This window comes from Symsagittifera roscoffensis, chromosome 6 (genome assembly GCF_963678635.1).
Source record: "Symsagittifera roscoffensis chromosome 6, txSymRosc1.1, whole genome shotgun sequence".
NCBI lineage: Eukaryota > Metazoa > Xenacoelomorpha > Acoela > Convolutidae > Symsagittifera > Symsagittifera roscoffensis.
The window spans coordinates 37,064,019-37,090,539 of NC_087067.1; the positions used below are offsets into that span (position 1 = coordinate 37,064,019).

Sequence of the window (26,521 nt, forward strand, 5' to 3'; positions counted from 1 at the left end):
TTTTTCTTAAGCCTCATGTGTGACTACAGTAGACGAATGTTACATAGTGTTTTTATGGCGCTCCTGGGTGTTTACGACATCAAGACTACGGAGTCGAACCCACTTGAGACAGCTTCGGGCTGAATGCCCATTCTAGAGTACCGGTGGTACGGTTCGGCAGGAACGTGCAAACCTTCCGGTTGTACCGTGATAGCTTTTTAAGAAAACTCGAGAAAACTTCCTGGTACGCTCTCCGAACAAGGCTTAGCTAACCGAGTAAAAGGGGGCAACTAGGGGGACAAAAACACGAGCAAAAAGACAAAAAGCAAAACAAAAACCAGAAAAGAATAGAAAAAGGAACAAAAACCATAAAACGAAAAAAGACAGTGACTTTGACACCAGATTAGTTGGATCAAACCTTTATATTAATTAAATAGTATACCCATACTGTTTTACAAGTTCGATCGTTTCGATCAACCTAGCAATTTAACCCAGTAACCTCAATAAAGTGCCCGAGTGTGGGGCGTTGTCAAGGGTTTTCAGATAGCTTGGAACTTAGCTGGACAACAAGGAGACTTGACTGGAAGAGGTGACCAGCCGAGTGGGAAAGTGGTTCAGGAGCACTTGAGCTGAACTAATAGGAGACTTGACTGAAAGAGGTGACCAGCCGAGTGGGAAAGTGGTTCAGGAGCACTTGAGCTGAACCAATAGGAGACTGGACTGGAAGAGGTGACCAGTCGAGTGGGAAAGTAGTCAAGAAGGATTTGGCAGTTCTCGAGTTCTCAAGTTGGGCAGAACGGGTATCGTTAAAATCCACATTACATTATAGGAGATAAGTGTAAAATTGGATAAGCGAAATCCCCCGGTTTTGAAGAACGTTTTTACTTGAGCAGGCCTGGAGACAGGTCTACGGTTTTCTCTTGAGAGGTTTAGCACCCGGCGCTTAAGGTAATTTTAGGCTTAAGAAGGGGGGCTAAAAAGGGGGGAGGTTAGAAGGGGGGCTGGTTAAGTTAGAGGTTGGCGGTTGTAAATTGTAAAAAGGGGGGAAATTAGAGTAACTAATTAGTCGACATCGTTGATTTAGTTATATTAGTCATTTACACGCGTTGGTCATAGGAAGCGGATATCCAAAATTGGAATTAGGTTAAGGTAGGTACCCTGATCGGATCGGTAGGGGGGAACGGACATAGACAGTTTTTGTGATACCCCATAAGATCGCTAGCAGGGGGGAAGGAAACGCGTGGCAATTAGGTACCAGACATTTTTTCGATAGAAGGTAGACATTTGTCACCTTTGAATTTTAGGTGGATTCATCTTTCTGTTTTTATTACTTTTTCTTGCTTAGATTTTTGTTGCATTTTGGTAAGGATTTGTGTTTGGCTTTTATACGAACAGGTGATCACAAGATACCTGCGCACAGGTTTTGGTTTCAAGTTGCTTGGAACATTGAAAAAGAGGTAACTAAAAAGGGGGGTCAGCATTTGGCCACTAAGAGAGGGTTTTTGGGAAATTTTTTACTAGAGCTTGAGTGGTGGTATAAGGTACAGTGAGTCAAGAAGTCCCCATAACGAGGAAGAAAGAGGTCCCACCGCTCAGACACTTGTCAACAGTCTTGGGACAGTGCAGTCCTGGACCAGAGCAGTCTTGGGACACTAGCCTTGGGACAGTGGTCTTGGGACAGCGGTCTTGGGACAGTGGTCTTGGGACAGTGTTCTTGGGACAGTGGTCTTGGGACAGTGGTCTTGGGACAGTGGTCTTGTGACAGTGGTCTTGGGACAGTGGTCTTGGGACAGTGGTCTTGGGACAGTGGTCTTGGGACAGTGGTCTTGGGACAGTGGTCTTGGGACAGTGGTCTTGGGACAGTGGTCTTGGGACAGTGGTCTTGGGACACTAGCCTTGGGACACTGACCTTGGGGCAGTACTCTTGGGACAGTCTTGGGACAGTGGTCCTGGGACAAGGGTCTTGGGACACTGACGGAAAGTACTGGGACAGTAACGAACAGTCTTGGGACAGTAGAAAAAAAAACCTGGGACGGTACAAAGAAGAGTAGGGACGGTAACTGGAAGTTAGGAAGGTATAAAAAATGAAGTAAAATTACAATAAGTGTTTGAGACAGATTTAAAACAGAACAACACTAGTCGGAACCCGGTACGGTTGGGACCACAAATAAAGAAAGTTTCAAGAAAGGTTTTTATCACGTTGTATATTTCCTTTTAAGAATTCTTTTCCACAAAAGATTTTATTCGTAGAATAGAATTGTGTATATAATAATATTGTAAATAAGAGCAATTGTAAATAGAAATAATGAGACGGAGTAGGGTACCGGTGCTCGAAAAAAGGTCAAGTGGATCAAACATGAAATATAACTCGTCGCTGCGCGGAACGATATCAATGGGCCCAAGCAAAACGAAAGATAACTTTTCAGTTAGCATGGTCAGCACGAGGAGTAGTACCGAGAACAAGGCGCGAGAAGGTGCTAAAGACAAACAGGTGGAGCCCACAATTGAAATCGATCTAGAGACACCAGACCAGAGCGTAGATGAAGTGGAGAAGAAGACTACGGAATCCACACCGATGCCCCATATGGAAGATCAAAATCCAAAAACCGTGGAGTTTTCGCCGATAGACGCGTTGGAAGACACAACAGGCAATACCCGAGGTACGGTGAAAGACGACTCTCAAGTAAAGAAAACATCTTTTACAGAAAAGTTGGCGATGATGGTCGGAATGAAATCGAAGGACAATACGGCCGAAGAATCAAAAAGTGAAAGAGCACGAACATTTGGGACAGTGAGCGCGAAGGCGACAGAAGCCGACCTAAAGGAAGAACAAGTCAGAACAGGAGCGACAGCCGAAAACAAGATAACTGCTGATCATGAAACAGCTACTCTTGAGCTTGGCGACCTGATGACAAAACTAAACCAGATCGACAAGAAACTAAAGTACAGTGAGGAAGATAGAGACTTAATAAGGAAAGAGTTGAAATACAACAAACACGAGTATCTGGATAGTTATTTTAACCTGGCAAAGGCGACAGACGAGAGACTCCAGCAGATGTCGGACAAGGTAGATGCCACCAATGAAGAACGAGATAAGAACATCAAAAGAGATATGCAACAGTTGAAAAACCGATATGATGATGTCAACAGCCAATTAGGTAGCCTAGAAAAAAGGATGGACACAATGAACAGGAATCAAGCCGAAAGTTCGTGTGCAATACAGGCGAAGTTGGATGCAATCTTGAGAAATTCTACCTCACAAGAAAAACCGGCAGCGGATCGCACGCAAGGCACCAGAGTGGACTTTGTGGAACCACAAAGGAACAAACGGCAATCGACACCGTTGCCTTTAAACCGGGATGCGGTAAGCATTGCACCAACGGTGGCTAAAACAATCATGAAAAATGGGACATCAAACACAACGAGTGGTCCGGGGGACTCAACAGCTAGCAGCAACGCAGGTCCGGATGCCATGACGTGGGCAAGCACTTGGGAGATGATGAACAGGACTCTAGAGGCCTTCGCCACGAGGAACACTAACTCGAGCGATAGGAGAGACGGAAAATCAAGAAAAACTTTCAAAAAGCCAAAAGAATTCAAAGACGACTCAGATGGATGCATTGACACGTGGGTGGAAGTGATGAGATTACATCTAGAACAAGATAACTTAAATGATGAAAGGCAAGCATGCACAGCCATACTCAGCAACCTGGAAGGCACGGCATTGAAATGCGTGGTTGCAAAGAAAGAAGAAGAACGCGATACCGCGGACAAAATCTTCGAAATATTGCTGAATCGATTTGGATCAGGCATGAAGGGTCACCAAGCGATGATGCGATTTGAAAAGAGAAAGCAGAGGGACGACGAGTCAATTGATTGGTTCCTAGATGACCTCGAGAGCTTGAGAAGAAGGAGTGACCCGGAGGAGTCGACAAACAGAAGAAACTTTAGCATTGCCTCGAAGTTCATTGATGGGGTAAAAAGTGATGACTTAAGAACAATGTTAGCGACATACTACACATTGTCGAAAGACAGCGCACCGACCCCAGAAGAAATGAGACAGAAATCAAGGGAATACATGCTGATGAAACCCAAGAAATACTGATATTCAGAAAACAGGAACACGCAAGGGGGAAGTCAACCCCAGAGGTCGTCATGGTACAAGCCTAGAGATGAAATGGACAAGCGCAGATCATGCGCGAACTGCGGGTCGGCGGATCACCACGTGGCTGACTGCACAACATACAAACAAGGCATGAAGAGTCTAGGATATGCCCCAGATGAGGAGGACATGAGCCAGATGGAGGAACACGAGTACTATAGTGGCTTAATCATCAAGATAGGCGCAAGATGCTTCTTCTGTAACCAGGAGGGGCACTTCAGAATGGATTGTCCCTTGTTCTGGGAAGCGGTCAAGGACCATAGTCACACCAAACATAAGTTGGCATTAGCGGCAGTGCAGAATCAGCGGAATAGACAAAACGAGTTTGAATCTAGGAACTTAGGAGCACCAAGCACGGAATTGCCGACGAAAACAGTGAAAGCTGTAACACATGTTAATGGTGCGATAGAGTCCGCGGCCGGGAACTCTCTAGAGATAAACTATGAGAAAGCGGCGACGGAAGCAATTGCCAAAGTGAAACAGGATCTGGCTGCGAAAGAAATAGAGCAACGACTAAAGCTGGAGATCGAAAGACAGAATTTCAACGAAGCATTAATCGGATCAAACCCAACACCAGAGGCTGTACCAGGCTCAAAAAAGACCGGCAATTGTAACACTGTAAAAATGGTGACGGGAAAGCCATTCGGCATATCGAAAATCGGGGCTAGAATAATGTCGATAATCACAGTGGGCGGCCACGAGGTAACCAGAAACTTGAGCGAACCGAGCGACCAGACAATAATGCATATTGACGTGTACGCAGATTACTTGAGTTGTATAAGCCCACAAACGACTTCTAGAGCGCTGAGAGCACTACTCACGAGAGGGGGCAGCAAGTCGGTACGTGTTGACAACAGGTATACTGAAGCTTATGGTCCACACGAGGTGATGCTAAATATAGATGGAATAAACATCTATACCAAGACAATGATAACATGTGACGAAGACCTAATTGGGCAAATCTACGTAGGCAAAGAAGAGTTGAAAGTGAGATCGATTGGACACTGCGCTATGCTTGAAGAAGATGCGATGCACATCGGGACAGAGGCAGATGTGACAGGGCACGTGCTAGACATAAGTGGCAAAAAGACTCAACTACGTGGGTTACTTGATACGGGAGCAGTCTTGAGCGTAATACCAATCGAAACTTGGGAGCGGATGGGCTTTGACAAAGGTGATTTGATAGACTCGAGAATACGGCTGTCAGCAGCAAACAAAGGGGCCCTTCGGTTGCTGGGCAGGACGCCGATAATAGCCCTCAACTTGGGGGAACGTAACCTGTGGATGAGCTTTATCGTGGTAGAAAACCTAGATGAATCTGACCAATTCATTTTGGGCAGAGATTTCATCAGGAATTTCGACGCAACGATTGATCTAAATAACGCAATGTTCAGGATACGGAACCCGGATAGGAGGTACGCAATCAAACCGGTAAATTTAATAATGGCAAGTGAAAACAAAGCACCGGTATTCTTGAGTAGGAGGGTGAGGCTAAAAGCGAATGAAGCGGCAATCGTAGGTTTAAGGATGAAAAATTACAATGAACTAAGTGACAACAAGCAAGTGTGTGTAGTTCCGAATCCTAATAGTCAAAGTGCTGCTGTTTTAGGAAGATCCTTCTCGATAACGAAGAGCGGCCTCTGCGTCAGTGTCTTGTTGAATACCCTTGATATACCGGTCACGATACAGAGAGGGAGGAAACTGGGATATGCTTTACCGGTTAGAACTCGATATGAAAGGATCGAGAACTCAAAACAAAATGAAGTTGTTGATTGTCCCAATCATAGGGACAAAATTTGTATCTTGAGACGATTGCAGAAAATAAAAGATTCTTCAGGTCTTATTAAATCACTTAAGTCAGAAACGGATGATGGGCTGTCGAGCTGTTCGAACTTTCCAGAGCGACCCACACTAGATGAAATGCAAAATGAAAAACCGGTTCTGCCGGAGATTGAACATTTGAGGGGCAAACTGAAAGATGAACAGCTCGAAGCCATCAAGGACGTACTAGAGCGGAACGAGGAAGTTTTTTTCGAGGCATAAGGCGGATATCGGGTGTTGTAATTTCGTTGAGCATGAAATAGAACTTGAGGAAAACGCGGTACCACACAGGGAGGGGGCGAGGAGGCGCATGACCCCACACAAATCGGACGCGTGTAGAAAAGAAATCGAGACGTTACTAGAGTATGACATGATAGAACCATCCAAGTCACCGTGGGCGTGTGGAGTAGTGATGGCCAAAAAGAAAGGCGACCAGTTGAGGTTTTGTTGTGATTTTCGATACCTGAACTCCGTCACGGTGAAGGATGCCTATCCCATACCTAGGATTGATGAGAGCCTCTCGAAGTTAGGTGATGCAAAATTTTTTACGACTCTTGATGTAGGCTCGGCCTTTTGGCAGGTACCACTAAGGAAGCAGGACAGGGACAAGACAGGGTTTGCCTGCGAGTTGGGTCTGTTTCAATGGAAACGGATGCCGTTTGGACTTTGCAATGCCACAGCCACGTTTCAGCGGTTGATGGCACACGCGCTGATAGGCGTGACGAAGAAGTATGGCAACCTGGTAATGTGCTACGTGGATGACGTGGTAATAGCGACGCCAACGCTGGAAGACCACATTGAGAGACTTGACGAAGTGTTTGTATGCATGAAGAGGTCGGGGCTAAAGTGTAAACCATCAAAGTGCGAGATACTCAAGGACTCAATAAAATACTTGGGCAGGATGGTAGACAAGCACGGCATCAGACCTGGTACGAACGCCGTGGAAGCAGTCCTGACCTGGAAATCACCGAAGACAGAGCACCAGTTGATGAGCTTCCTGGGTTTCGCTAACTATTATAGAGAGTTCATCAAGGGCTATGCAGACAAGGTATACCCGATGCAACAATTAATGAGACACAAAGGCAAGAAGTTCACGTGGAACAACGCAGCAGAAGAGTCATTCCAGAGAATAAAGAAAGAGCTATGTGAGGCACCAGTACTGGGTATGCCGACTGAGAAAGGGATGTACGTGCTGGACACGGATGCGTCGGTAGTCGCGATTTCTGGGATTCTCCACCAAGACCAAGAATGGAATGGGAAGACAGCCTTGAGACCAATAGCGTACGGGAGCAAAGTCCTGAGTGACACGGAAATGAAGTACGGAGCACCGAAAGCAGAGATGTTCGCGGTGGTTACCTTTGTCAAGAAATACAGGGCATACCTGGGCAGTGAGCCATTCAAGTTGCGAGTCGACAACTGAGCACTGAGCTGGCTGAAAACGTACTCAATGGACCAAAGTTACATTGGGAGGTGGATAGTTCGCCTGGACGGATACAACATGATAATTGAGCATAGAACACGAGATAAACATCAGAATGCCGACAGCTTGAGTAAGAAGACGGAGTTCTATGAGAGACAAGAGCAAAGAGAGGCAGACAGACCTGAAATCAAAGATGGCTTCTCCTTCATGGACAAGGAAACGTACGACAGTCTTCCACTCACGAGATGGCTGGACAAATCAGGCAAACCGATAGAAGATCATCCTGAATTACCTAAAGAAACTCCAGAGAAGACCATCTTGAAGAAGAGCAAAAGGATTCCAATAGAAATAATACTAAAGTCGAAGATCGTGAGGGAGACGCTCAAGGCAAAAGGCTATGATCTTAACCAGGTAGGAGCAGGAACTGCACAGATAGATGATGATTTAATGAGGTTGCTCGAGAAACTATCAGATGAGAAGCCCGTGATCCAAGAGAAGGGTCAAGAGGAACCGGAAGTCACTATACTTCGGAGAAAAGAAACAGTGAACAATACCGACTCCTCAAGAGGAAGCGTCACTGACAGCAAAGATGTCGTGCGGTCACTAGTTGACAAAATCCCCGAAAACATTCTGGAGCAGACCAAGGTTAGGAAAAAGAAAGTGACGTTCAAAGAAGATACTGAACACCTGGGACTAGGTCAAGAGTCCGGGGAGTGTTCCATGTTCACGGAAGAAGAAACCGGAGAGGGAAAATTGTCCGGGGAGCGTGAAGAATGGGATGAAGACTCGGATGAGAGCAGCGAAAACCAAGACAGTCTGTGCATGATATTGGCGGAAGAGAAGACAAGGCACCACGACAGGGAGTTACAGACGGATCCATCTTCAGGAACGTACAATCTGGACGTACAGGAGATACGAGGTGGTGAAGAACTTGAGAAAATTGCGGTTTCAAGGAAGCCATTCAGGGAATTATCATGCAACTCAAACGTCAGAACGAATCTGGTGCCAGAAGATGATATGAACATCGTGAAAAGGATGATATGCGTGAAGCTGAGTGATGACATCTACAACCCTGGTGAGATGAATGGACAGATCATGGCGCTAAAGGAGCATGTCAAGGCAAGATATAGGCTGTCAGACCTAATAAGAGCCCAAAAGAATGACAAAATGACAAATAACCTCTCCAAATGGATCCAGTCGGGGGTCAAGGAGAAAGGGGAACTCGAGGAAGACAGCTATAAGATCTTGAGCCAGTTCTACAAAGAAAAGAAAGACTTACTCTATCACACAGCTGATGGGGTGGTAGCATGCAAGAGGAAAGATGAGGAGAAGATATTACACAAACACAACCTCATCATACTACCACAGTTGTATCAAACGGAGGTGCTTTTCAGATCACACAACCAGATGGGGCACCAGGGGATAGACAAAGTACAACAAAGGATACTTCACAGGTTTGATTGGCCAGGGATGAGAAAAGCTTGCGAGAGATGGGTGAATGCCTGCCTGGCATGCCTCCAGGTAAAGGACCCAAGGAAGATGAAGTTTCCACTCAAGTCCGTCGAGAGCTCAGAATTCAATGAAGTGGTGCAGATAGACCATCAAAAAATCTGCATGACGGAGTCGGGATATAACCAGATACTGGTTATAATAGATCACTTCACAAAGTTGGCGGAAGCGGTTCCGTGCCAGACAGCCTCGGCCGAGGAGACATGTGATCATCTGATAACGCATTGGATATCGCGGTATGGTTGTCCAATGACTTTCCAGTCGGACAACGGCAAAGCTTTTGTGGGGGACTTGACAAAAGAATTGATGAGGAGATCGCACATTGCTCAAGCACACTCGACAACCTACCATCCACAGACCAACGGGTTGGTAGAGAGACAGAACAGGACACTGGTCAACATGTTAAGGGTGTACTGCTCAAGATACATGACGGATTGGGATAAATACCTGCCACAGGTAGTAGGGGCCTACAACAGTACACAGCACTCAACGACGGGCATCAGTCCCTTCATGATGTTGACGGGTAGGGAGAGAGCAATGCCTCTGACATTCTTTTACCCGGAATACGAAGGGAAAAGGACGTCGCCTCAGGCATACGTGAAAGAAGCGATCAAAAGACAACAGGAGTTAAACGAGCTATGCAGGAGGAACACGGCGCAAGAGCAAATGAGGCAACGCAGAAAATATGACGAAAAAATATTACAAGCGAAGCCATATGAAGTGGGCCAATACGTGTGGGTCTTCCAAAATGTCATACCGCCCACGGGAACAAAGAAACTACTCAAGAAGTGGAGGGGACCATTCATGATAACGGAAGTTCATCAACAAGGACGGTTCTATCGCTTGAGTACTGGGCGAGCGGCACATTATGAAAATCTGAAGCCTCACGTCCCGTCCCCGGAGGATTGGTGCATACCGAAGGACATGGAGGGTCTTGAGTACCTGGTGGTAGAGCCAGCGTGTGAAGTGAATGAAAAAGGCACCAGAGAGAAGAATGATGGTAATGAGAACTTGAGTTTGGACGACAATGAAAAGATAGAAGTGGAGTCTGAAGCAGGATAATTTGTAGAAGAAGACTGGAACGACCCGGACCAAGATGAGGTGCCGAAGTGGATGGAGCCAGATCAACCAATACCACCGGGAACCAGGACTGGCAATCGTAAACGGACCGGCATGAGGTACAACAGGTACGGGGATGACTTCTTGATCGATAAGATACAGCCAGACAAATTGGGCGAGGAACTACTGAGTGCAGGCGAACTGGAAGCCGAAGAGGAATGGCAGGTCATTGACGATGGTGGACACTATCCGCAGGAAGAATACTCGACGCCAGAATTGGAGACGGATCTCGAACAGAGTGAGATAGAGAGGAGGGAGAACACGAACTTGAGGACACTAGAGTGGATGCGCGATGTCAAAGACGAGAGCCGCGAAGGACAAAGCATTCAACAAGTCGACGCAAATTATATGAAGGCAGAGGACCCTCTTTTCGGATGGACGGCAACAGATAGGCCACTGGACATTCCTCCGGACAATTCAGACCCGACAACATCGACGGGGACGTCGATAAATATTTTTGTCCGGGGAGTGGGGGTAGGACTTACCCACACCGAAAATTTGATGATAAAGAAGCTCAAGGAAGTGAGAGAAACAAGCAAATTGGAACTGGAAGAAGAAGAGCCAGAGCCTACCATAGGTCGGAATTTCAAAACGAAATTTGAAATACCCAATGAGTACTCGGAAAACATCATGATAACGGATAGCGACTTCATCCTGTCAAACAGGACTAGCGCGATCTGCATCACGGCGGACATGAGTTTCAAATCAAGATTGGAAGCTGACTTCAGAAGAGAGTACCAGAACGTGGAGTTTCTGTTCAGACAGAGACCAGGACTGGGAGGGATGGCAGCGCTTCCACCATCAGTAGCACAAGTCCCGGGCAAATATCTGTGCTTCCTAGTGACGAGGGTCAATGACAGGAACACAATTGATCCCGAACACGTGATGTTGGCACTAACAAGACTACGAGACTTCATGATTGAAAGAGGAATAACGGAGGTCTCAATGCCGGTGTATGACCCAAACAGGGGCAAACTGAGCTCGAGGGAATTGTACGCTATCCTACATGTAGTCTTTGCGGAAACTGAGATAATGGTGTATCTGCACAAAAAATACTACTTGAGCATCGCCTGAGTTGGGGACACGGGGTCTCGAGTTGGGCGTGAGGGAGGAGTCTTGAGTTAGGTACTGGGGTGCGGCACAGGTAAAGCGATCTTAAGACGTGATTGGCATGACAATTGAATTTTAAAAAGAATTAACGGTGCTAAAAACATAAATTGAATCTGCATGCTTTTAAGGAAATTCCAATTGAATTGTTTTAAGTAGAATGAAAATGATAAGATTTTAACCATACTGGTAAAAGGGGGGTTTCTAGGTTAGGAGCATGACATGTTAAGTCTTAATGTGGTTTCTGTTTTCAGATCAAGTTTGAAAAACAAAGTTGAAAATCCAACTATACTCAAGCAAGAGACAGAAAGAGAAATCTTGATTGAACTCGCGATAATCGACACCTACAGCAAGTATTTGCAAGGGAACATTTCTAGAGAATTCTTGAGTTGGGTAATACTTGAGTCGGTAAGGTAATTCTTGAGCTGGTTAATACATACTTGAATCGGTAAGGTAATTCTTGAGCTGGTTAATACATACTTGAATACATCCCGAAGTCACAAGAATGGCAGACAGATTCTGGAAATCCATGCCCGCGGCCCTGAAGAAGCCTACTCTTGATGAGCTGTACAGACCCCTGAGGGACCTGGATTATACCCAAATAGACGAGAGAATGGCGGTAATGCTGAATGCCATCCTCCAGTTGGAAGACCAGGGTGAATGCAGGGAGTCTGCGACGGAGGCTGTCTTGATGGTCGGCTACACCACCGAGGGAATATCAAACCAAGAACAGACCAGATGGTTGTCTTGGAATGTGGATGGAGGAGTAAGGGGTTTTGACTTGGCAAGGACTCCTGGCCTGAGTAACAATACCGAATATGGCGCAGGGGAATTCCCACTACCAACTAGGCCAACAGCAAGATCTACAGGCCAGAGCTCGAGTAAGGTGCTATCGATGACACGAGCACAACAGACGACCGAGGCATATCCAGATCTTGGTGTTCTAAAGAAAGAGCTCGAGAAGACGCAGAAGGAAAGGAATAAGGCGAACCTCGATCGGAATCAGGCAAAGCTGGATCGGGAGAAGGTTCAGCTGGAAAGGGACCAGGCGGTCAACGAGCGAGATCAGACTCTGAGGTTGCTTGAGATGCTAAAGGCTGAACATCAGCAGGAGCTAAGCGTGCGGGAGAATGCCGCGAATTGTGAACAACTGAAGTCGGAGTTGGAGAGAATAGAACAACGACAACGCGAACTTGACGCACAGAAGGGAGCCAGGCCGAAGGAGCGAGTGGTTACCAGCTCGAGGCCAGAGTCACGCATGGAGGTGGATGAAGCCCCCAGGGCAAGAGGACGGTTCAACCTTGACCGCGAGGCCCGAGAACACATGAGTGAGGGATTGGAAGTCTGGATACCTAATGAAGCAACGTCCTCCTTGCGTAGCCTAGAGACGCAACCCATACGCCCACTGATGGATGTGGCACTGCCGGGATATACCCCAACCTTGACCTCGAGTGACAGTCAGGTGAGCGGCGGCTCATCGCGTCTGAAGGAGCTGGGCGAGAAATTGCGACAGAGAAGTCGTGAAAGTTCGGCAAGGCCGGAGCTTCCCCCAACTTGGAGGGAACAACCGGTCAGGAGCGTCGTGATCTCGAGTTATAAGAAAAACACAGAGAAGAGGTACCACAGGCACAATCGGCTGAATTGGAATGCGGAACAGAAAGCCAGGAGGGACTGCTTTCATGATGCAGCCTGGGTGGAATATCTTGCGCCACCCCGTGTGCCAGAAGGTGCGGTCCACCTGATCATAGGGGACAGCCTGGTGCGGGTGTTGACCCGGATCCAGTCGCACTGGCAGACAGGAATCTTGAGTTTCGCTGGAGCTGCCACGCCACAGATGTTGGCGACGCTTGAGATGCTAGGGATGACTAAAGTGTACACGGTGACCCTGATGATCGGGACTAACGATGTATCAAGGGGAGAAGCGAGGAAAATAACGAGGCTGCACGACAAGATGAGCTGCCTTCTTGAGGAGCTGAGGATCCAGATGGACCCCATCTGTTGACAGTATGTACTGTCCCTTACAACATGATGTTTGATCAGCACGCCTTGGAGATGAACGAGAAGGTGCGGAACCTGAACAGGGTGATCCGAGAAATCCACCGGAAGAATGTGCTCCCCGTCGGACTGTTGGACGTGGCGGAGCGCATGGAGCAAGCGGGATTCCCTGAGGACACCTCCAATGATGGAATCCATTTCGATAGACCGAGGGGAGCAGAGTGGCTGAATGATGTCTTTCAAGGACACATAAACACGCTAGAGGCGGATCTGCTAGAGACAGCCCAATTCACATTAGGGCCACCTCCGAACCCACCATTCCTTGCCTCAAGGGCCTTGTCTGGTCGCTTGGGACCGAGGGTCGACACTAGAGACGGCTCGAGGAGCAACCAGGCCAGATTGCAGAGTGCCACGCCGATGGAGTCTGAGGAGGTGACGTCATCAACACCTCCAGGCTCGGCGATATCCTCAGTGGTAGTGGCAGAGAGCAAGCGGGAAAAGAGGCCTATGGAGACCGCCCGCTTGAGATATCCTGAGAAGGTGAAAGGACTGGACCTGGAGGGTTTGGAATGCAGGCGGGAATTGGCGGAGACTCTGGGTATTGAAAGAGTGTCGCACGAAGACTTAAACAGACATCATTGCGTGGACTGGTTGAAAACTCATGAGGCGCACTTCTCGAGAACAAAACTGATGGAGACCGCGGACCTTACCGGAATTCCCACAAAAGCGATCATGGGACCCATCAACTACAGACCTCTCAAGCTGCTGGGGAGTCCTGGGCTCATAGCAGAACCCCCCAAACACCGAACGAGCATCGCCAGGATCAGGTTGGCGACCCCGGCACAGTTGAAGGTGGTGGACAAGCTGCTGAATCCGGAGGGAATGGAATTGCCAGATGCCGCTTACGAAGGCTCGAAATTGGCGGAAGATCCCAGGTACGGGAAGCCCTGTGGGAGCACCCAGCTGGCCAAAACCTTGGCAGTTTATGATAGAGCAGATCCAGCTGCTGCGAGGGTAGTCATTGTGGCGGGATCATACTTCGAAGGAACGTCTCCTAAGTTGTTCTGGCCGGAGACTCTGATATACTCTTTGCCAGGAGCCGAACTAAACCAGATGTTAACTCTAGTGGTGGCAATAAAGTCGGAGATGCCTTGTGAGCCTGAGCTGCTATTGTTTGCAGGAATGAATGATCACCTGCACGCGGCGGGACTTCTTGAGCAGCTGAAGGGCAGTGAACCGACATCGAAGAAGATATGGGAGGCCATTCAGACGTTGTTCGCGGCGATGAATGAGGTGCAAGAGAATGTTGTCTCGAGATTTGGATCCAAGACGAAGGTGGTGTTCACTACATCCCCTGGATACGCGAATATGCCACCCGCCCTACAATTCGTGTACGCGGTCTTGATCCTAATAGCAGAGGGAAACGAATGGCGGATTCTAATGGCAGCCCCCAATCGGGAATTGGAGCCATCGAACCTGAGGCTCCGCAAGTCAGAATTGGCAGCGGCATGGGCGGACATATCTCATGCACTGAGGGGCTTTTATGGATTAGCCGACATCCTGATCGTATTGGACGAGGTGCTCTTGCTAGAGATATCGAACTTTGCCAGACAACTTAAGTTCAGCCCAGTCATCGGGGACGATCACCCGGCGATAAGCCAATTGACGGACAGCTTGTGGTTTTGGAGCATGGAGGTGAAGATCACGAGTTCCACCGGCAAGTCTAGAGGTCCGAGCAACGAGAGAAAAAATGTGGCTGACACGGAGAAGCAATTAGAGTCGATGAAATATCACCTGACGCAAGAGGATGGCTGGTGGCCATTTTTGACACCAAGGCTGGAGAACGCCACGGATAAGACGAGGGAGGAAGCACCACCCCTCGTGAAACAAGTCTGGAGTTTTCTGGAGAAACAACTGGAGCTGGCCGAAGGAAGAGGCATGACGGTGGCTAGATTTGTCTCGGCCGCCAATGAAGTGACGATTGGAGGGTTCTGGAGAGAGCACGCCGAGGGTGAGCTGAAGACTAGAAGGGATCATGAGATTCTTAAGTTCTTGAGTCCTTGCTGGGGGAAAGAATTCATGGCAGGAATATTCGGCACCACAGCGACTATCTTTGGAGCCTTCGTGGAGGAGATACTGGGCATGCCCATCAGCCTGCTCTTGGCTTTATATCTGGTCTACCCCAGATACTTGTTCAACATGGGCCCAGCGTACATGTTTAGTCGAGGAGTAGAGACACTTCGGGTTGATGGGTATCTGGCACTAGTACTCTTGACCCATGGGGAATTGGTGTCGTTTCATCGATTGATGGAATATGGGGAGCCCCTGTCTATGGGGAAAGTCCACTCGAGCATCGAAACCTACTCCTACAAGTGTGCCGCGGAGTTGAAGACGTTGTTAGTGCAATACCTCATGATGCAGAATCGGCATATGACGGGTGAAGATAAGAATCCAACATCGAGAGAAGAATGGAAGAAGATGAATGGAGGGATGTCTCTGTTGACGGACCTGTGCCTGGCAATGAGATCGGACCCGATGGGGATAATCCGGGGTCTAGAGGAGGTGGTGACCTGCATTTACGGTCCAGCAGTGACGTACGCATTCCCAGATCCCCTGGTAACAACGTATCGTTACTCTGTGACGCACTTGAGTCTTGTCAGCGTACTGGATGGGACGGCGCTCAATTGGTGTCAGCAGGAGGCGCTTAGAGCACAAATGAGCAATACGGTACTCTTTGGAAAAAGTGAAAGATGCCGAGCTGATAGTGTACAACTTCAGGGGGCAGATGCAATGTAGAATGGGAGGCAAGCGAGAGGGTCCATCGAAACGTATCCCAAGTTCTGGAACTTGAACCCACTGACGGCAGACGGACGAGAGATCTTGAGGATTCCTGCTTGGAAGGAAAGCTTTGCACTGGTTAAGAGGGAGCTGGAGGCCACAATGGAGAAAGAAATCCTGCCGGCCACCATGCCTGAGTTCCCTATAGTTAGGAGGATGACCTTGGGAATGAACAGCCCCTTGGTAGTTCCATCCATAATGGCGAGGATGACTACGGAAGAAGTGCAGAAGTACTTCACTGATGGCTGGGACCCCCTGTTCGTCGGCTATACGGCGGCGGTTTACTTCCACACTAGCGAGGCGAAAATAAATTCGTGGACGACGCAAGCAAAAAAGATGAGAGGCTCGCAGCCCCCTGGATATGAGGTGCGAAAGGTCTTGAGAGCTCTTGAGCAGGAGGGACTTGAGAATATGCTACCAATATGGGATGATGGCAGGATGATCATGATGGAGGGGCATGTCGCGTTGGTGGATGACATGAAATTTGCAACAAGAAAGTATAGGGCACCCTATGGCTTAGAACAGGTGGAAATGAGACAGGAGGGAAAAGAACTGGATGCTGCAGGTCAACTGTACGTGGCCCTGACGGAATACAAGAGATTGGATCCGGCGACACCATCACCACTCTCAGTGGATACACCTGGAGACAAGAGGAGTGGACCCGTGGAGGACCGGTTCAAAAGAATTCTCGAGAGAAGAAGAAATGAGTCAGAAGAAGAGAGTATGGATGAAACTATCAGCGAAGCCGGTGAGGACATGGAAGTGGGGAATACGCCTGAACCGACACCATCAGGGGAGGAGCTCACCACTCAAGAGCTGTTGAAAGACTTGAGCGAGGAGAATTGGGCAGATACTGCCACTCCACCGCTGACCCCGTCCCCCCGGAAGAATCTGGAGTTGCCATTGGCAAGCGAGACCTCCAATATGGGGATGATACTCTTGAGCTCGGAGGAAAGGGAAAAGAATACTTTTGAGGGAAATAGGGACATGTTCCTGGGGTCTCTAAAGGACGATGCTTGGCAGGAGTTCTTGAAGGAATTCAATCAAGAAGTGGGCAGCGAGACGACGCTGGACAAATTCAAGGAGGAACTGTGGGACACATTTGTGAAGTATGGAGAACCGCTTCTGATAGGAACGGGCCTGGATGAGAAGGCGAGAAAAGAGCTGCTGAACAAGCTGATAGAGCTGAGGAATTCACGATCGAAGACTAGAGAAGAGAAATGTGAGGACGGCTCTACTCTGAAACAAAAAACTGTAGATAAAATAGTTGATGATATAAAAGGGGATAAGGTTGGGACTAGTAATATGATTAAAAGTACTAATATCCTTAAGGCTCGAGCAGGGGGAGGCAAGAGTTGGAGTGGTTGGAGGTAGACAGATAGGTCGAATCAGTGATGATAGCCACAACACCCTCAAGCAGAGATGTGAAGACTCGCAAGAGGAAGAGAGAAGTAGAGGGATTGGGTAGTCCTTCAGTGGATGCTGTTTCGGAAGGAAACTTGAGAGAGACGGCGCCCATGGTTTTGGCTCGATGCAAGACGGCCGCATACAAGAGCAGCACGGAGCTCAGAAGACCACTCGAAGTAGAGAGGGAGATAGAGGCTTCCACCAGTTCGACATCGGAGGGAGACTTTAAGCCCCAGAAGATAAACGTGAAGAGAGGTTCAACGAGCGGACAGACATGGGAAGTGGATGTCGGCAAAGAATGGGTTTCGAAGGCACACCAGGCCACGGGGAAGCAAATGGCGAGTGATCCACTGGAGAGGAATAAAACGAGGAACACCTCCCGGACATGGTGGGTGGCCCTAGAGACATTGAAGGAAATGGAAGACTGCTTGAAGAAGTTGGACAGTGGAGTGGCTCGCAAACGACGCAATTGGGCCACCCAGCAAAAGGCTGAGGTTAACAAGATAGAATTGGCGAATCAGCTGAAGAGGTCCTGGCAGAACTTGTTGAAGGATCATTTCGAAGAGGCAATGAGGACATCCTCATCAGCGCCGCCATTGATGGCGAATCCCTTCGTTAGAACCGCAGGACAATTGATGTTCACCTGGAGTCTGGTGGGAATAGAGTTGGAGACATTGACCTCATATGACAGGCTGAAGTTGGGAAGCAAGAAGCTAGATGTGTATCAAGCACTGATGCAACACGTGGCCAGGAATAATTCAGGCTTGAGCCTGGCTAGGAGGAAGGATGCCACATGTTTCTTGAGATGGATAATGTCAATGATGTCTGACAGCACCATCTTGGCGTGCCACCAAAAGGCAAGCGGAAGTAAAACCGTGGAAAAAAGAGTCTCAACGATCATCTTAAACGTGTATCAGAGTACTGGAATAGAAAAGGAAGATGGTTCCAGACTATCCCTAGAGAACCACAGAAAGCTAGATGAGGTGCGGAGGTTTTTTAACAAGAAGTTCGAAGAAGAACATGATGTTCACCGTAACCTGGCCTTGTCAGAGCAGTACTCGAGACCCAGCGAGAAGGGGGAATACCAATACGTGTCAGGAGTGATGGGAATAGCCTACAACCCCTTCTTAGACTCAGAAACTGGAGGCGCTCACAGGAACCACGAGGTAGCGGAGCTGCTGAAGTTTTGGACAGAAAAAATAATGGAAATAGACGCGGTGGAGAAAGAGAGGCCGAGCCTGGGCCTGATTCTTGAGAAATCACCGGAGGTGGTGAGCATACCGCGCTCGAACAAGAGAGTTGAAGTGAACATGGGTGATGGCAATGGCTTGCTGATCACGAACTTGGGAGTGGTATGGAAGTTACTAAGACCCTCCTGGTGCCCACATCCCCACGCGAGTCTGATCGAGGAGACCACCGAACGGGTGAGGTTAGCTCCAACGGAAGATGAAGATTTGGCAAAGTTGAGTGTGGTGCACAAACTGATCTTACCTCAGATGAAGGAGTCAGGCGAAAAGACGAACAGTCTTGAGTCAGCAAAGAAGATGGAGCCGGGTAGCTGTCTGGATTCTACGTGTGGGAGTGGAGAGCACACCTGCGATGGACGATCATGTGTCAGGATATTGTCTTTTCAAAAAGAAGATCTGGTTACTTGGTTTGAAGACATCACGGAAAGGGAGAAAAGTGAAGTACAAATAGTGGCGGAGTGTTACGCGAGAACTACGGTGAACATAGCGACAGCTCTCGGATTCTTCTCGAGAACGTGTAGTCTGCAGTCACTGGAGAGGCTAGAGTCTGAACACCATTTAGTGACGGCGTTGAGCGTGGAATCATGGCCGGGAGTGTTGCAGGTGACTCAAAAACATATCCGGAGCTGGAAGGTTGGTCTCGAGGCAGAAATGGGGTTTCCCATGAGCGAAGCTTATGACATGCCGTTGAACGCAAAATCCCTGATAGGGTCAATGATGGCCAATTTGTGCGGAAGCCACTAACCACTGCACATGGCGATGGTGGAAGCATCCAACCAGAGAATATTGGTGGACAAGGCCTTCTCAGTGCCCAAGTGCGTGAGGTTGGCTCGGGTATCGCATCACTCGCACAAGTTGTTGAGGAAAATCAGAGGGACAGTACCGAAAGAGTTGAGAGATGACTTGAGTGAAATCTGGGGAGAAGAGCTTTTGAAGTTGGAAAGTGAGAACACAAGCGATCACGAGAGACAAAACGTGATCGGAAAACCTGTGGGGGGTACTCCAAACATGGGAGAGAACGACACGATGCATGAGAAAATGATGGAGCTTGAGCCTCTCTTGGAAGCCTCGGGGGAGCGTAACCTCAGGAGCATTGAGATCACCCATGGAGAATGCCCATGCCACTGTTTAGCACAGACGGTGTGGTATCCAGACCACAAGAACCTTTGTCTGGTGTGGGATATGGAAGAAAATCGGTCGATCGGATTACCGGATCACCGGCAGAAGGTGACGCTCTTAGTAGTGAGTACGATGCTGGCTCTGAGATGGATAGAGGAGAATATAACAAAGTATCGGGAAGCAAAGACGCCAACGACTGAGTCAATATATGTGATAGACTACAGCAGGAGACTCGAGTTGTTTGAGACTGCATGCAAAGTATTCGCCATACCAACGGAAGTCAGACACGTATGGAGCCGCTTGAGGTACTTTCCATGGTTTCGAGCGACACTGACGTCTTGGTTATACATGACAACGAAAGATCACATGAGAAAGCATCAAAAGGAGTATCGACAGTTCCAGGCCGAGATTGGGCCGGAAGCTTTCAAGAGACCCCTGTTAACCCATCGAAATGCGATCACGACAGGATGGAAGAGAGTGGGTAAAATGTCTAGAGACAATACCAAAGCGAGGGAATCAATACTAGAGGAAGACTTGGCGAAGAACGTGAGCTTGAGCCTACACAACTCCTTTTGTTTGAACCGGGAATCAAGGGTGAAGGCACTACCCAATCAGGCAAAAAGGTTGCAGGAGCAAAGGGAATGGATGCGATCCTATGAACAGCTGAAGGCTTGGGAGGAGATCGTGATTAGCTCCGATGATGAAGAAGAACTGTTGAGACAGTTTGCCGTATCCAGTACTTCAGGAGACGGCACCTCCAAGGCGAAGAGTGCGAAATGAGCGGATGGCTCGAAGGGATCTTGAGTCTTGAGAGGGAAAGGGGGCTTGAGTGTGGATCCGGGTGAAACCCGGGTTCACGAAAAAGAAATTTTAACGAAACAGATTTTGTTATTAATATGCTATATCTATTATATAAATAAAAATGCTGCATGACAATTTCCTAATTGAATGGGACAAAAGAAATTTTAAATATTTGGCTTGAAAAGCGAGAATTCATAGGTGCAGGTGTGTGCAGATTTTGATTGCTGTTTAGCGATAGTGTGAAAATTTTACATGGCCGTGAATTTTGGGGTGTAGATAAGCTTAAGTCTGCTGCAAACTTCTGTAAATGACCACTGGCACTGTACCTTGAACAACACTCGATTTTTTGGGACTCACTGGCAGACGACAGCACGCGATGAGGACATCGATCTTGAGTCCGGGGAGTACGTGCCAGTCGGTCATATTTGGAAGTTTGACCTTGAGAAAAGCAAGAGCACTTAATTTTGGGGTGAAATTTAATTTTTCAAAAATTCGAATGGAGCCTGTCATGCACGATTTTCTCGCGATAACTGAAAACCGAAAAAGAGAATTCAGAACGATCGAACAACAATCGCGGGAAAGTTGCTATTCGCAATTTCTGTCGAAATAGAACGAGAGTAGAGCTGTCCCATCTGAAACAGAGACAGGCGTATTCCCGAGAACTGGATTGTTATCACTCGATTGGATTACTATTTGAACTGAACTAGAGTGAACCTTCGGTGGAAAGGTGGACAGCTTGAGTGTCCCAATGGTTCACGAGAAACTACATCCTAGAGTTAAAACTTGTCCTTGTCATTGAAACATTAAAACTCATTTAGTTACGTTATTTAATTCTCGAGTTAATTACCGACTGAAGTACTTCCCTTTCTTGAGTGTGCTACGATGTGAGTACTTAATTTAAATTTCTAGAGTGTGTTTTATGATTGTTATATTGAGGTAAGGCGAGTTTTAGGTTGATCCATCTGAAATGGATCAAAGTTCCACTGTCTAATAAAAAGTAACTTAACGGATTGTTCCAACCCGGTTTTTAACGGCGTTCATGTATTTTGGATATCTAGAGACCTGAGTATGGGGACGTTATTATTTCTAGAGTGGGGGGGATATTTTGGTAGTAGCCTTTAAGCTGTAACGGGTCGTGGTCTCATGTCACAAGCGAACCGAATTGGCTCCGACTGATTTGAGGTGGAAAAACACAAGAGATAGTGTCCCTGACTCTTGAGCCAATGGTTATAGGGCCTATTTTTCTTAAGCCTCATGTGTGACTACAGTAGACGAATGTTACAAAGGTTTTCTGAAAATTCACATAAAAATTCACATAAAATTCACATAAAACGCCATATCTCAAAAACTACAAGGACTTGAGCAGTCATATTTGGAGGCAAGATTCGCATCACCTTAGAGTACTCTATAACCCCCAAGCACAGTGTTGGGGATTTCACATTTTGGAAAAAAATAATATAGGTTTTCTGAAAAAAAATTAGATAAAATCACAACAGTCGTCGTATCTCGTACACTTAAAGGATTAGTGTATTCATAATTGGAGGCTAAAATCGCAACCCCTTGGCAAAACCTGACAGCATCTACTATTGGGCTGTTTTTATTTTCAACTGGTTGAAATCAAATTGGAAAATCGAAAAAAAAATTCCTTATCATTGCAAAATACGAAATAGCTTAAACGTGAAAAAAATTCTTTCGTTAAACATGCAAAAATAATATGCTGGAAAAGCTTAACGTGTCGAAAAAAAAGCCCGTTTTTCAATATATAATAGATTTGAGAATGCGTTTAATTTGTAAACTCAAATATACTTTTTCGCACAACTTTGAGCATCTTTCGATTTAAAAATTCTAAGATAATACGTAATAATGATCGAAGATCATAAAAAGTGTCATACATGTCACTAATCCAAAAATTAAACTTTTAAGCAATCAAAACATCGCAATTATTACTAAAATTATTTAACTAAAATTAACTATTATTTAATCAGTTTTTAAATTTCGCCACAAATTTTCAACTTTTCTGTTTTCACAAATTACAGGAAAAAACTTCACGAAAGAAATTTGTTCAAATCAGAAAAACTTCTTGCTTTCGAATAAAAACGACAAAAATAAGCAGAAGACATAACCAAACCATTCAAACGGAAGGAATTAAAAATTGAAATTAACACCGTTATCGCGCAATTGTGTATCACCAGTTCTACGTGTTATAAAATTTACAAAAAATCCTCGATTACAAAAAATCACTAAGAAAATTTTAGTTCCAGATCACAAGTCATTTGAAGGAAAATTCATTTAAAATCAGTTTCAAACGTTTTTGCAACTATGAGAATCGTCACGTTTTTTACAAAAAACTAATCTAAATGCACAAATCATCTTAACAAATTTTCACATAAATTTTCAGCCGGAGCTATCCTGTTACATATAACCAATCACAATTGCCCACAAAAATTATGAATTAAATTTAAGAAATCAATCGCTAAAATCTTTCTATCGGATCTCAAAAATTGTAAAGTCCCCGGGGAGGCCCTTTGTGAGATCGAAGCTGTGGCAAAAGCCTATGCTAAAAGGGTGAAACAAACACCATCTGACAAAGGCGTTGAGAAGGCCCGAAAGTATCTGAAGAGAAATGGATTAGTTGCGGTACCGTATGACAAAGGCGTGGGTTTTTGTGTAATGAGAGAGGACACCTACGAGAACAAGTTGTCGGATACATTAGATTCAAATCGATTCAGCAAAATTAAAGGAACAAGTGATGCGATTGTTTTGTAGAAAGAAAGAGACATCAAAAAATAGTTGTTGGCTATGAGGAAAAAAGATGAAATAAGTGAGTCTCTACACAAGGATGAGGTCTACTGGGGGGCAGCCCGCCAGGCTTTATGGGTTGGCGAAAGTGCATAAAGTGAATACCCAATTAAGACCGGTCCTCTCCTTGCCTGGTAGCTCTTATTATAACTTGACCAAGGTTCTTGCAAAATTGTTCGAGAAAATTGAGGGCGCAAACATCGAAACCAACTCACTAGATGCGAGAGAAATCTTAGAGGGTACTAATCTTGAGCCCAATGAAAATTTGATATCTCTAGATGTGGAGTTTGTACACAAATGTTCCACTGAAAGAAGCAATAGATATAGCTCTGAGAAAACTGTATGAGCAAGATGAACCACCATCAATTGCTAGGAAAACCATGAAGAGACTGTTGAACATGGCAGTTAGTCAAGTCCATTTCAAGTGCAATGAAACATGGTACGTTCAGAAAGATGGTTTCGCAATGGGGGCATCTCTTAGCGTTATTTTAGCAAATCTTTGGCTGAAGCAGTACGAAACTGCACTATCGAGGGATATCCCCGAAATGTTTTTGCCCGAGAAAGATCTTAACGGAATATACCCCGAGTGCAATAAGAAAGTCACGTACAGGTCAAAAGGTGTAGAATGTGAATGCTGTTTCAACTGGTATCACGTAAAATGGGGTGATATATCAGATGATGAGTATCGAAATATAAGTGAAACCGTCTGGTACTGTAGAAAATACATCGCAATAAGAGAAAAAAATAGGTCAGTGCAGCAAGCTAAGTTATTTCTCCGTTACGTTGACGATATAGTGAGAACAGTGAAGGGTGATCCAGAAAAAGTGCTACGGGCTGCAAACTTACTACATCCAAATTTACAGTTCACAATAGAGACACCAAACACAAACGGAAATTTGGCATTTTTGGATTTACAAATTAGTATTTACAAAAGCAGGAAAATTAGCTGTGGGTGGTATCAAAAATCAACAGATACAGGTACCATACTAAATTTTAGAAGCTGCGCCCCCTTCAGTACAAAAGAAGTGTGATTGAAGGAACTGTTCACCGGGTTTTCCGCAGTACGTCAACATGGGAAGAATATGATAAAGCTATGAAAATCAACCGTGAGCAGTAGTTAGATAACCAATATCCGGAAACTTGTTTGTCGCGGGTTGCATCCCATGCCCTTAAAAAGATCATCAGCGAGGGCAAAAACAAAAAGAACATGGCTGAGAAAAAGAAGCTCTGTGATTATAGCAGTGATTCACCACCCATTTTGATGGTCCAATACAGGGGAAATCACAGCCAGACTTTAGCAAAAAAGCGCGCGATATCACCAATGCGCTGATAATATTCACGACGAGGAAAATGAAAACTTGTATGCCCTCTCTAAAATCCTCCTTTTTCAGTGAACTGAAATCAAAACGGTGTACAGACTTAAATGTTGTGGGTGCAAATCCATCTATGTTGGCCAGACGGTCCGACATCTCACCACAAGGATTGAGGAACACCGAAATGAGGATACCCCAGTTGGACAGCATATAAAGCAGTGTGGTAGTGAGAGTGGTAAGTCTAGGTTTAGGCGGAAAACAATCGACCAGACATCCAGCAGCATCAAGTTACTTACATTAGAGGCGCTGCACATTAGGAAAGAGAGACCGGCAATTAACACGCGCGACGAGTTTAGAAGTAGGGAGCTGACACTAAGGCTATAGTTCCAGAATCAAAAAATTCTGGCTAAAACAACAAAATTTTGAAACAACTTACATGTTAGCATGAAAATTAGCGACAAAACGAAATTGTGAAAACAAAAAGGATGAAAACTCTCAGAAATTTGTGAGCAATTGTTTAAAGTTGTTACATAATAGTTGTATCATAATTTCAGTGATATTTGTAAAGTTTTGATTGATTGAATTTTTAAAATTTTGAAGTAATGCTGTGTATGACACTTTTTATGATCTTTGATCATTTTGTAGTTTAGAAATTTTAAAACCTGAAGGTGCACAAAAATGTGCGAAAACGTTTGTTTGAATTTACAATTATAAAAACTTTTTGACGATAAATAAACAATTTATATAGAAGTTTCTGATTCTTACTTTCGATTTAGACATGTACGGTTTTGTTTATAAGAATATAGTTTGAGACTAAATATAGTGGGACTAAATTTCCAGTGAATTCAATGCCGTAAAAAATTGGTATTTACAGAATCAGGTATTGGTATTGGTATTGATCAATACCAGGTTCTTGAAAAAAAAGAAAACTAAACTATTTCAACAAAAAAGTTTCCTAAAACTAGTATTGAATTCCCTCCGTTCGTTGTACATGTGTAAAAAAATAGAAAACTATAGAGAATTCATGCAAGGCATTTAGATCCAAAATTTTTCGTGTTTCAAACTTTTCGCGATTTTTGCTAACACGAGTTTTCAAAGTTTTGCAAAAGTTTTGAGGTATTGTAACAAAGTATTCAGGTATTGACTGGGTTTGTTATTGGTATTGGCATTGATGTTTCAGTTCGGTATTGGCATTGGTATTGAGGCCTTGGTATTGAATTCCCTGTAAATTTTCAGTGTCAACACTCTGCCTCTAAACTCATCGCTGATGTTCACGCCCGTATTTTGCCTCTGGTATTAACAGTTAGGTCGGTTTGTTCGATTAGTTATAATTTTTTTATCTAGCATCTGCACAGTTTCCCTTAAATCGGCACGTCTGAAGGTGGACGCCTATCGGTGAGTCTGCTTTCTTATGTTTTTCATTTCTAGTGGTCAAACGCGGAACCGTTTGTGCCCCAAATGTGGAGATACCCCCACTACAAGGCAGTTTATAATTCACTCTTGCTTTGAAATCATCAAAAAATGCTGACCTAAGTTATTGTCATCATGTTTGTACTAATCCTGTGGTAAGAATTACTTCTACATTGGTGAAACTCTAAAAAATTTTTTACAGAAATCGGTTTTGGTTGCCTCCATATTGAACCATCAGCAGTGAAGGCTTCACATCTATTGGTGAATAACTCTTCTTACTGTCCATTGGCTTGCTCTCCCACTCTCAAAATGTTTGCACAATTGAGGACTTAGTGTTAGAGAACTGACCAAATTGAACCCCTAATTACATTAAAATGCACCCAAACTGCATCCTTAAATTTTTTTACACTTCCCTGAATAACTAGATAAGATTAAGTTTGTACTAAGTTGAGGTGCCGCTCCTATAAATGATTAA

The 26,521-nt window shown here is 45.7% G+C and overlaps 2 protein-coding genes across 2 annotated transcripts in view; both read left to right on the top strand.

Moving 5' to 3' along the window:
* Positions 1 to 26,521, top strand: part of LOC134848411 (TBC1 domain family member 25-like) — a 548,746-nt gene that overhangs the window by 272,279 nt on the left and 249,946 nt on the right. The gene's annotated exons all lie outside the window — the stretch shown is intronic.
* Positions 5,987 to 26,521, top strand: part of LOC134848414 (RNA polymerase II-associated factor 1 homolog) — a 201,036-nt gene continuing 180,501 nt past the window's right edge. Inside the window, exon 1 of the mRNA XM_063865854.1 lies at positions 5,987 to 5,990. The gene's annotated coding sequence lies outside the window, so the exon portion shown is untranslated. The remainder of the gene's footprint in view (positions 5,991 to 26,521) is intronic.